Source organism: Phacochoerus africanus, chromosome 9, assembly GCF_016906955.1.
Source record: "Phacochoerus africanus isolate WHEZ1 chromosome 9, ROS_Pafr_v1, whole genome shotgun sequence".
Taxonomy (NCBI): domain Eukaryota; kingdom Metazoa; phylum Chordata; class Mammalia; order Artiodactyla; family Suidae; genus Phacochoerus; species Phacochoerus africanus.
In genome coordinates, this window is record NC_062552.1 from 21704330 (window position 1) to 21717077 (window position 12748).

The window sequence follows — 12748 nt, forward strand, 5'->3', positions numbered from 1 at the left end:
TTTCTTTCCATAGTCCTCTTTTTATCCTTAAGTGTACATAATTGGATTAAATATAATCTTTTTGTGTGACACAAAGATTCACACATAAATTCCTTCCTGATCCTTTAACGTGGATAAATAAATTGTGGTGTATTTAAGAGGAATAAGCTTCAGCTAAACAATCTTGGAAAAAAAGATAGTATTTCTCCTTTATTTACACTCACAATACTCACAACACCAGATAAGTGGGGTTTTTTCACACATCAAGCAATTCTCCAATACCTGCTGGGTTTCCTACATTTTAATTCATTTCTGAAACTATCCACCTTGAGTTAGCATCAGGTCCCACAAATTAAGGGCTCAGTCACACAAGATTGCCTGCACTTCAGATGCTGACCACAAGTCCCAGTTTGTCACCTGTACTTCTGACCAGCTATAAATCTGGGTTCACACAACCCTCTCCTGGAGTTCAACAATTTGCTAGAACAGCTCACAAAACTCAAGGAAAAACTTACTTACTTACATATACCAGTAATATCCTTACAATATAAAGAATATAAGAAAAGATATGAATGAACAGTCAGATGAAGAGATAGATGGAAATCAGGTTATTGCTCAACCAAGTTATCAGACTCAAAAAAGCTGAAAACAAATCTAGTTGAGGAGTGAGAGAGGAACACAAACAAGCTGATTTATTTTGCATAACATTAGGTAGGGTTTGGATTGAAAGGCATTAGTTATTTCTGAATGTGAGCATACACCAAACTGACTTCAAATCACTGCAATATTTCATTCCAGATGGTGTTAACTTTATATCTGATTCAACATTTTATGATCAAATTCTCCAATTCTAAAACATGCCAATTCAACTCCTCATTTGCATACTATGAGCTCCTTTTTTGTAGGGTATATATTTTGTTAGTAATGCAAGTTTGATTTAACATACAGTGAAAAACATGAAAAACTTCTATACTGGAAACTAACAAATATTTATAAGAAAAATTAAGAAACTCAAATAAATGTAGACATATTTATTGATTGGAAGATTCAGTATTTAAGATGTGCATCCTTCCCTAAATGATCTATAAATACAGTCACAATCAAAAATCCAAGCAGGATTAAACATACAAAGAAGACAAAGACAAATACCATATGATATCACTTATAACTGGAATCTAATATCCAGCACAAATGAACATCTCCTTAGAAAAGAAAATCATGGACTTGGAGAAGAGACTTGTGGCTGCCTGATGGGAGGGGGAGGGAGTGGGAGGGATCGGGAGCTTGGGCTTATCAGACACAACTTAGAATAGATTTACAAGGAGATCCTGCTGAATAGCATTGAGAACTTTGTCTAGATACTCATGTTGCAACAGAAGAAAGGCTGGGGGAAAAATGTAATTGTAATGTATACGTGTAAGGATAACCTGACCCCCTTGCTGTACAGTGGGAAAATAAAAAAAAAGAAAGAAAGAAAGAAAAAAAGGGAAAAAAAAGATTAAGGTAATAAAAAAAAACATACAAAGAAGAATTTATACTGATTCTTCTTAAATTCTTCCAAAAAACTGAAGAAGGAACACTCCAAAATACATTCTATGAAGCCACCATCACTCTAATGCCAAAGCCAAAGATACTACCAAAAAAAAAAAGAAAATTATAGATCAACACTTTGATGAATGTAGATGAAAAAATTCTCAACAAAATTATAGCAAACCAAATCCAACAACACATAAAAAAGATCATACACCACAACCAAGTGGGATTCATCTCAAATTCACAAGGATGGTTCAACATACTCAAATTAATCAATGTCATACACCATATTAACAAAAGAAACATCAAAAACCACAATCAATCAATGTGGATGTATCAAAGTTTATCCATTCACTTATTGAAGGACATTGTGGTTGCTTCCTTTCCAAGTTTTGACAATTTTGACAATCTGTGTGCAGGTTTTTATACAGACATAAGTTTTCAACTCATTTGAGTAAACACCAACAAGTATGACTGCTAGGTCATGCAGTAAGAGAATATTTAGTTCTATAAGAAATGAACATTCTTCCAAAGTGGCTGTACAATTTTGTATTCCCACCAGCAGTGAGTGAAAGTTCCTGCACTCCACATCCTTGATAATATTTGGTGGAGTTAGTGTTAGATTTTCACCATTCTAATAGTGATGTCTCATTGCTTTAATTTGCAATTTCCTAATGACATATGATTTTGAGCATCTTTTTCATATGCTTATTTGCTGTCTGTATATCTTTGGGGAGATGCCTACTCAGATTTTGACCACTTTTAAATTGGGTTGTTCATTTCCTTATTATTGAATTTTAAAAGTTCCTTGTATAGTTTGGATAACAGACCTTTATTGGATATGCTTCTGCAAATATTCCCCTTTAGCCTGTGGCTTGTCCTCTTATTCTCTTCAAGGCTTTGATTTTTACCCAGGTAATTCATCTCTAATATGCTTTTTATGTGCAAATAACATTTGTGGATACCAACAATATTACAAGGAATATTCTTTATTTTTTCCTCTCATCAATATGCCTTCAGGGAAGCTGGATTGTTATTTTTTTTTCATAGTCATTTGCTTTATTTAAAAATATGCCTATATCAGATAGAGCACCAACTGACTATGAAATTGACCACTCTGTCCAAACAGATACAGTGAGGGGAAAACAAGAAAAGGAGATAGTAGGTAAGATGATACAGCAATTTTCCCTAATTTATGTTCATGAATGAAAATTATCAAGTTGAAGTACATTTTTAAAGGACAGTGTATAAAGTAAAACAATTGGTCTCCTATAATTCCATTCTCATAATCACTAGATTGTCTACATGGCTTCCATATCTGTTCAAATAGGGAATCTAGCTAAGGAAATAGCTATATTTGGATAACATAAGTGCATACTTTATTTAAAAGAACACACATATTACCCCAAATATGAAGCATATTAGAGAAGCAAGCTCTGCTTCTGATGGCTTATTTTTTCTTGTTCTATGAAACTTTCCTAGAAGTGTGAAGGGTATAAAAATTGCACCATATCCAATTTTGACAAAGCCCATGGTTGAAAATTTTGTTTACAAAAATAACCTTTTTGATCTGAAAGAAAAGATGTGCTGAGTTGGATGACACTGAGGTAAAGAAAACTAAGGGAAATTCAACATGACCCCAAAGTAAACTTTGAAGCAAGTCATGAAAACATGGGAACAAGACCTTACTCATCTACAACTGTTCTTATGTCTTGGTATTCAGAAATATGTTCTTAGTTAAGGAATCAATAAGAAAAATTAAGTGTTATTATTTAAGGAATACAGTGTTAAAATCCAAGTAAATTCCAATTCATTAGTCTTGAAAACTTATTACTGGAAAAAAGCAGAAAAAGCAAACCTTTATGTTACAAGTAATATTTGGAGAAGGCTATAATGCATTGGTGAAGCTGTCCAGATTCCTACCTTCTTGTGAAGGAAAAACAAAAACAAAAAGCCATTCCCTAATTTACAGACCTCCTATTTATAAACTAAAATGGGTATCTTTGAAATGATTTATCCGAATCAGTTAAAGGCAGTTAGACTGTGATGAGTTAAAAATATATATGTGGAAGTAAAATGTAAGACAAAAATAAAACAATGGAAAGTTCCCTTGTGGCACAGTGGATTAAGGAACCGGCATGGCCACAGCTGTGGTTTGATCCCTGGCCTGGGAACTTCCACATGGAAAGAAAAAAATATATATATATACACACACACATATATACATATATATATATACACACACATACACACACATATATACATATATATATATACACACACATACACACAAAGTAAATATAATTTTATATATATTTAAAACACAATGTATGGGTGAAGTAGTAAAATATTATCTGAAGCTAGACTGTGATAAGTTAAAGATGCATATTATAAAATTAAAAATAAAGAGGTATAGCTAATAATACAATAAAGAAAATAAAGTGTAATTAGAAAACATTCATTAATAAAAAATAGGCAGGAAAGAGGGGAAAGGAAAAAACATAGAAGAAAAATAGGAATTAATAAATATGTCAGAAGACAAATTTAAATGTGAGCATATTGATAACCACATCAAATGTAACTGAAGAAAGAGCACGAAGCAAATTCCTCAACTTCCACCTTAAGAAACTAGAAAACAAGAACAAATGGAAACCCAGTATAAACAGAGGCAATAACAGAATAGTAGATTTCAATAGCAAAAATGAAATCAATACAACAGAAAACAGAAAAAAATTTCAAATTATAAAACCAAAAGCAAGCTCTTTGGGAAGAATAATAAAATTGATAAACCTCTTACACAGAATGACCGGGGGAAAAAAGACACAAATTACCAATATCAGGTGTGAAAGAAGTGATATTACAGATGCATTAGACATTAAAAAGATAGTAAAAGAAACTTACTAAAAATCTTGTCAATAAATTCAACAACTTATAAGAAATGAGAACATTTCTTGAATTGCAAATACTACCAAAAGCTCATTCAAGAAGATTCTGACTAGTCCCCTTAAATTGTTAAAGAAATTGAATTTGAAGCTAAAAAAAGCTTCATAAAGAAAATTCCAGGACCATGTGGTTTCACTGGTGAAGTCTATCAAATGTTTCGTTAAGAAATAATACCAAAGAGTTTACTATGCAAACTCTTCCAGAAAAGTGAATTAGACTGGATAAATTGAAGTAGACTGAATACATCTGAATTCATCCTTTAAGGCCAGTACTATTCTGACAATAGAACCAGAAAAAGTCATTATAAGGGGAAAAAAAGGCCGATATCCCTCATGAACATAGATACAAAAATCCCTCTAAAAAACATTAGCATATTCAATCCAATAATATACAAAAAGAACAACATTTCCTCACCAAGTTGGGTTTATTACAGGAATGCAAGAGGGATTTACATTTTATTTATTTATTTATTTAGGCTGCACCTGCATCATGTAGAAGTTCCTGAGCCAGGGATCAAACTTGAGCAGTGACAATGATGGATCCTTAACCTGCTAGGCCACTAGGGAACTCCATGGGATTTACATTTTAAAGTCAATCAGCATTAATATATCATACTAACCACCCAATAAAGAATAAACTATGTGATCATCACAATAGAAGCAAAAAAATTTCAACATTCATTCATGATTAAAACTCTAAGTATACTAAGAATAAAAAGGCACTATCTTGACATGAAAGAAGCCCTCTAAGACATTAAACTGCTGCTCTGCTTTTCTCCTAGGATCAGGAAAAAGGCAAAAATGTTCATTCTTGCCACTACTATTCAATATTGTACTGGAGGTTCTGGTCAGTCCAATAAGAAAAGAAGATTGGTAAGAAGATAAAAAGCACTCATAATGAGAAGGAAGAATTAAAATTGTCCTTATCCATAGATCACATGATCATCTATAGAAAATCTGTTGGAATCTCCAAAAAAAAAAAGGCTATTAAAACTAATAGGTGGGTTTAGTAAGGTTGGAAGTTAAGTGATCGATAGAAAAAATTATATTTCTACATACTAACATTAAATCTTCCAATTGAAATAAAATATACTATTTATAGCAGTATCAAAAATATAAAATACACAGGGACTGAATTTTAAGAAGAACTTAAGTTAGGACTCCATTCATCAATTGGCTCATATGTGGCTCCATTCTAATAGAGTCCATGATGGTATTTTGTGTCAGCTGGTATCAGTGTTATGTTGGCCCCCCTCTAACCAAAAATCCTTGAAAACTCTGAGAATTCCAGTTTTCCCAGTATTCTGGTAAATAACTGCAGTGCCATTCAGGAAGGAACAGGGGAAATTGTTATTGAGGATGAATTTATATGAGTGCTGTGGCACTGGATGTCCTTCTTAAGTGGGAACTTGTCTCTTTTTAGTTCTGTGATCTCTTCTTATTCTGGGTACTAACATATATCTGGAAACTGGGCAAAGAATTTGATTTTTAAAAGTGTAGGCAAATGGCCACTGATCCTTCTGTATTAGGGCTCCTTGGAAAAATGGCTGAATCCAGAACTGTGATAGAGAAGTATAAGATTAATGTGGATATTTTGTGCTAAAAAGTAAGGAAGTATTCAAATAATGATGGGGACATATCAAAAGGATACAGAAATGTGGTTGTATAAAATGCTCATGTTATGGGAAGCTGCGTAAAGGGTACACAGAGTTCTTTAGAATATATTATATCTATTCTGTAAATATAAGTTACTTCAAAACAAAACATTTCTTTAAAATGGACACAGAAGGCAGGCTGAAGGAGCTCTCACTAAACAAATCTGGGACAATCGGAACATCAAAATAAATAATATTAATATATTGTAACCCATTGAATAAGTAGGAATCTACATTAGAAGGAAGGAAGGGAGGAGGAAGGAAATTTTTTCTTATAGTAGAATTCCAACTAATAACTACAGAAAGAATAACGAAATTAGAAGCATCATAGTTATAATTAAGTTGAGATATCAGTAAGTGCTAAAAGCAAGTATCGAAAGTTTAATGAAGAATGGGATATATATTTCACCACCTCATAAAATCCTTCTTAATTACAGTGAGAAAGCACAGAACTTTACAGTGGAGAAATTTGGAATATCCCACCTTAATCAAATGATCAAAGTTCCTATCACCTGCAACACGCCAAACTGACATCATGTGCCCTCCTGATATGATGCAGTTGAGGACACAGGATCATTTCTATGCTATTTCTGCCAAAGATGTGGAACTTCTATAATCATAAGAAAATATCAGGAGTTCCTGTCGTGGCACAGCAGAAACAAATCTGACTAGGAACCATGAGGTTGCAGGTTCGATCCCTGGCCTTGCTCAGTAGGTTAAAGATCTGGTGTAGCCGTGAGCCGTGGTGTAGGTCACAAACACGGCTCAGATCCTACATTGCTGTGGCTGTGGCATAGGCTGGCAGCTGTAGCTCCAATTCGACCCCTAGCCTGGGAACTTCCATACACCATGGTGTGGCCCTGAAAAGCAAAAAATAATAAAATAAAATAATAATATATGTATATATCAGACAAACCCAAATTGAGGAATTTGAAGTATTTTATAAAATAAATATCTTGTACTCTTCAAAGTTTCAAAGTCATGGAAGTCAAGAAAAGATTGACAAAATTTTCCAGATTGAAAAAGATACATGAAAAATAAACGCCATACATGATTCTGGATTGGATCCTTTTGTTGTAAGCGATGTCACTAGGGTAATCATTAAAACTCGAATGGAATGTGTGAATTAGGTGACAGTAATATGTAAATGTAAGTGTCATTATTTTGCTAGCTACACTGTGATTATATAGGAGAATGACTTTATTCGTAGGAAATTCACTAAGGTATTCGAGAGTCTTGGAGCAAACTGCTTTTACATAATTCAGGAAATAGTTATTTGTACAAATCTTACAACTCTCCCATAAGTTTGAAATTATGACAAAACTAAAAAAGTTAAAAAAACCCACAAAAAACTTTCTGGCACCTAAAAGAACATTAACTCTTTCAGATGGTCTCAGGTCTGGCTAAGTCTCCTCAGACTTAAAGATGAGCTCAAAGAGATATATTTCTTAACCAAAATAAAGACAATTGCCCCCTCTTCCAACCCCCTACTCAAAGTCTAAGGGAAGCATGGAGTTAGTTTCCTTACACATGTCCCACTGGTCTTCCTTGTCTAATTGTTTCAATGGAATATATATTCCCAAAGGCTTCAATGAAAATAATAAAATATTTTTAGTTCACCAATCTGAGAAGTTCAGCAACATTTTAACGTATAAATGGTCTTTATTACCTTAGAAGAGTCCTTTAGGTGTCTGAAGATCTGATCTCAGACTCCTGGTGTAGGATATCCTGAAGCCTACTAGGACCTCAGGATGGCTTCACAAATGAAAAGTGTACCAATTAAACAGGAATCCTGGTACACAACACAAGTTGAGAGTCAAAGTGACTGAGGTCCCGGTTGTAGGTGTAAACCGTACCCTTGTCTAGTGAGTGGTTTCTCCCTCACACTGGCCTCCTTATAGGATTTATTTGTGCAAGTTCAGAAACAAGTTTCAACGTAAAGTCACAATAGGGCAAATATTCTCAAGAACAGAGAGCACTAATAAATTTCTGAGGACTAAATCTGATTTTCAGAAGAAAGAAAAATGAGTGAGAGAAGAAGAATTAGAACAGAGGTAAATCCTGACAATATTTCCTCATGGATAATTTAAGAGAAGACAAGTTCTATTTTAACAATTATTTTGATAACAAGTTATTTTTTTCTTACTCTAATTTACTTGTCTCTTAACCATAAAAACATGATTGGCAGTGTTCCCATTGTGGCTCAGTGGTTAAGGACCTGACATTGTCTCTATGAGGATGCAAGTTTGATTCCCAGCCTCAAACAGTGGGTTAAGGATCTGGCATTGCTGCAAGCTGTGGCGTAGGCCACAGCTGCAACCCCAATTCAACCCCTGGCCCCGGGAACTTCCATATGCTGCAGGTGCTGCCATAAAACCAAAAACCAAAAACAAAAACATGACTGGTACTCATACTTAATGGTATTACTAAAAGCTATATTTTCCTTTGACATATCTATGGGAAAAAAAGGGGCAGCAGGACAATTGCATAAGGAAGCAAATACTGGACTGGAATATAACTTTTAATGTAGTTGATAATAGATAATCATAGAAGTAGAATTCATGTAGACAAATGAAGTACTAAAAATCCCTGCTTATGAAATTCCAGATAAATTTGCTTCCTAGACTCCACATAGACCTTCTACCCAACTTCAAGAATTCTACATTCATTATTAATAAAATTGTTATCAATTATGATGTGAGAAGTGTATAATTACTGTAACACATCAGTTTTCTTGTTTTTTGACTGTTTAGATAATGCTAATATTCTACTTGCAAAAGACCCATGTGTACTGATATAACTTACATGGATAAAATTTGTTTCAAAATATTTTTTTAGCTTGGAATACTTTAAGAAACCTTGACATAAAAAGACAGAATCTTTGGGAGTTCCTGTTGTGGCTTAACAGTAATGAACCCGACCAGTATCCATGAAGACACTGGTTTGATCCCTGGCCCTGCTCAGTGGGTTTAGGATCTGGGGTTGCTGTGAACTGCGGTATAGGTGGAGGACAAGGCTTAGATCTGGCGTTGCTATGATTGTGGTGTCCGCCAGAAACTGTAGCTCCAATTCCACCCCTATCCTGGGAACTTCCATATGCCTTGGATGTGGCCCTAAAAATAGAATCTTTTCAGACTTTTGAAAAATCCACCAGCGATAACCAATGCATCCAAGTGGATAAAATTTCTGTCAGTTTAAGATATAACTAATTCAACGAAAGTGTAATCAGGTTCTTATTTTGACATTGGGAATCTATTGATTTTATTGTATGTCACTCTTCTTTCTTTTTTCTTTTTGCTTTATAGCGCCGCACCTCCAGCATATGGAAGTTCCAGGTTGGGGGTCGAATCAGAGCTGCAGCTGCTGGTCTGCATCACAGCATCACAAACTCAAGATGTGAACCTCGTCTGCAACCTCCACCGCAGCTCATGGCAATGAGGGATCCTTAACCCACTGATGGAGGGCAGGGATTGAACTTGAGTCCTCATGCATACTAGTTGGGTTCATTACCGCTAAGCCACAATAGGAACTCCAGTGTGTCACAATTCTTATCTCTAAACATGAACTAGTAACCGTTTCTTCATATCAGTCTTATTTTTGAGAACAAATTGATGATCTTAAACTTCTTAAACAGATTGATAATTCATGTACTTCATATGATCAGTCACTCTAATCATAAGTAAATGCAAAATAAAATAAACGAATTAGTAAAATAAATTGTTTCCCAAATCTTTAAAACATTCTATGGATCGTATTGCTTTAATTTGTGCCTAAATAGATGTCACTTTTTTTAAAAAGTTTGAAAATTTCCTAAAAATTCCTCTTGTTTTCCAGAGATATATACATATTTGACTGGTTGGAAAGGATGCAGATGTCCATCTGCCTAATGGACCTTTAGACTACAAGGTTCTATAGAAACTTCATATTCACTTGGCCCCCCAATTAAACCAGTTACCAGCACCAATTCGAAGGTATTTCTTTCCTTCTGTGTTGCTACTTTATTAAGCATCTGTGCAACCAACTAGACACAACCTTGAAGACTTTGCTTCATCACTCTACCATCTCTCATTTAATAAATTTCTCAGTGCTACAGGTTCTCTCTCCAGCATCACTCGTCCATCTGTGAATTTCCCTTTATTGCAGCATTCAAAGGGCAACAGATCACCATCTAGGTAAATGAAGCCATCTCATGGTTGTCTCCCACTTTTCAGGATCACTCTTTTCTAGTTCATTTCAGCCAGAGTAAATTCTAATATCCAAACTCAGTCGTGTTACTACTTTAAATCACTCAATGCTTCTATCTTTTTTAACATTATGACAGAACTCCTTAACATGAACTACAAGAGAAGATATATGCTAGCTGTTATTACTTCTCCAGTCTGAGTGAATTTCATTCCCTCATCTCATTCTACAATATCAGCCTATTTCAACTTCTCCCATATGCCACTCTTTTTCTTGACTCTAGTCCTCTCATGTTAAAGCTCTGATCTGAGGTACTACTTCTTCTAAGAACACATTCTCACCCCTTGGTTTTTAGGTAAGTACTCCATCATAGCTATACACTGTAAATCACATTATATATCACTCTCTCAAATATAGTTGCCATATTATTCTCTGAATTTCACTCTGGACTATAATTTTATGAGTGCATTGATCATCTACATATTGTTTATCAGATTATCCCCAGAATTTTCCACAGTGTAAGTTATATGGTAGATACTCATGTTTTATTTTTCCCTAAATATACCTCTAACTTTCATTCTGTAGAAGAAGGATACCTACAGTTGACTAAACTGTCAAAACTTTTTAATAAAGACTAGACTAGAAACCATGACTGAATTATAAATAAGGAGATTTCCAATGAAAAAGAAATTTTAAAATTATGAAGCTGAGCAGTATTACTTTTTTGCAATGGAACAGATAGAAATAGAGAAATAAAAAAATAAGACTATAAGAATGCAGATATGGTTAAACAAAAGGAACTTTGAAATAGACATTTGCTTCATTTCTCTACTCCCAAAAATTATAAGGCCAAAAATTTTCCAATTCTACTTGAATGACACAGTGACACTAAGTAAGGGTTTAATATCATTGATAGTCATTATACATTACATTTGTGTGAGTTTTTGATGAATGTCTGTTTCTCCCACTAGGCTATAAACCAATGAGGTAAATTATCTATTTTGGTAGTCTTCTTGGCAAATAATAGGAGCTCAAAAATATTTGTCAAATATGTATTTATTAATATATTTTTATTTATTAATATAAATATTTTCAGTAATTCTCATTCCAAAGATCATAAGCTTAACTACCTGATCTAAGGCTATGTCAATCTATGTACCAGTAGAGGCCTTTTAAAATCACTTGGAATATAACTTCCAGTCAAAAGTTTTCTTCTCAGGCCATCTATGCAGCTCTAATCAATTCAAACTGTTGAAAACTACTTAGTCTTTATAATAACAATGCTAATATTTCTACTCAAAATAGCACGGGAAAGGTTCTCTTCTTGATTATGTGTAACATAGACCTGGACTTTTCTGTTTGTAATCATAGTAATAATAAACCTAGAACCTGGTTTATGATGTGCAATTCACTTCACAAACATGTGTAATGTTGTATAAAGATGCCAATGTGTATGAGATACTGGTGCAGAGATGGAGATGAAGATGTGATTCCTTCACTCTCATCTATCCCTCCTAGATGTTATATTACACTTGCTTGGCCAGAAAAGATCACCAGTTACAGCAGGAACTAGTTACAGTGACTATTTGAAGTGGTATTTGATAGAGTCATAAACTTTTTAAGCACCTGAGGGACAGGTGACCCCGAAAGCTGTAAATTCACATCAACCCATGAGGTAATAGAATTATTTTACAGGACAATAAATACATAGAGGGTATTGAGCCAAAGTATTCTGATTCAAACACCATATTCTGTAGATAGAGTACAGGAAATATATTAATTGAAGATGCTGAAAAATGTCCTGTTATATGTCAGGTCATAAAATCATCTTTGAATGTTTTAAACTATCTGATTTTAGAAGCGCTTTCAACACATTCAAATGAACCTAAAATGTTTAATCCCTTAAGTACATAAAAATCAAAGTTTCCAGGAAGTATTGAAAGGATTTTGAGATTTTTCTTGTACATAGAAAAGTTTTTATAAAATGCACATTTATGTTTTGAATTTATTCATCAGTTTTAAATATGAAAAAGTGATTTACTTGAATTATTTTTTATTTGATAATTAGTTCTTCTTGGGGATAAAAATGCATATTTCTAAAGCAACATGATAGCATTCTCTGTCAATGTATTAAAATTTCTAAGTTATATAAATTTATTTATATGAATGAAGTTATATAATCCTATATTTATATCATTTATAATTTTATTATATCACCATACAAGTATGTTTCTATTTGTATAAATGATTATAATTATTTTATAATTTATGTCACTTAAAGAACTATGTCTTCCTCATAGTTATATCCAGTTAAAAATATAAACATCATTCATAAAAGGAAGAAACTGTTAAAAATACAATTAAATTTTGTATTTTTGTAATTAATTTTGTACTTGAACATGAAGTTTAATTGAAAACTACATAATTGTGTCTTTCATCAAATTGAAATTTTATGAA